The following is a 617-nucleotide window of genomic DNA, read 5'->3' as shown; positions in this document are numbered from 1 at the left end:
TGTTGTTGTGTTTTTTTGGTGGGGGGGGGGGGCGGGGAGGAGCAGGGGGCAGTGTGGGGTGAGAAGGGAAAAGAGGGAAGGAAAAGAAAAGAGAATTGTTAAACCTTTCAGCCAGAGATCTCTTCTTGAGGATGCAAGTGATTAAAGTTTTTAAAGGTTGCCATAGTACAGCAGCAATCTAACATTTTTCCCCAAAACATCTTCCACTCAGTGTAATAAACCTTTCACATGTTTTATGGACTTCAGCAATATCACAAAGACTTTTATTTCCTTAAGGACTTTTATCCAGAAAAAGAAGTAACTGTGAACTGTCACGTCCAGATGAGCGTGGATATGCAATATAGCGCCACACACAATACATGCAGATGTTCTCTGTGCTGCTACCTTGCAGTGTAGGGTTTGTTTGTTTGTTTGGGGTTTGTTTGTTTTTTTGGGGGTGGAGGGGTCACTGTGGGAGATCCCAAGATCAAAAAAGAAAAACACAAGCCTTAAAAAAGTGGAGTGATACACATGGTGCAGCACATGCCACCCAAAACCAGAGCCTGGCCTGCCGGATCCATGCTCCAGCTGCCAGCCAGGCTCCCAACTGCAGGACTGCTGTGGCTGCAGCTCCCAGA

This window comes from Alligator sinensis, unplaced genomic scaffold (genome assembly GCF_000455745.1).
Source record: "Alligator sinensis unplaced genomic scaffold, ASM45574v1 scaffold969_2, whole genome shotgun sequence".
In the NCBI taxonomy this organism is placed as follows: Eukaryota; Metazoa; Chordata; order Crocodylia; family Alligatoridae; genus Alligator; species Alligator sinensis.
The sequence above is the reverse complement of the archived record's forward strand: the minus strand, read 5'-3'. Positions refer to the sequence as shown.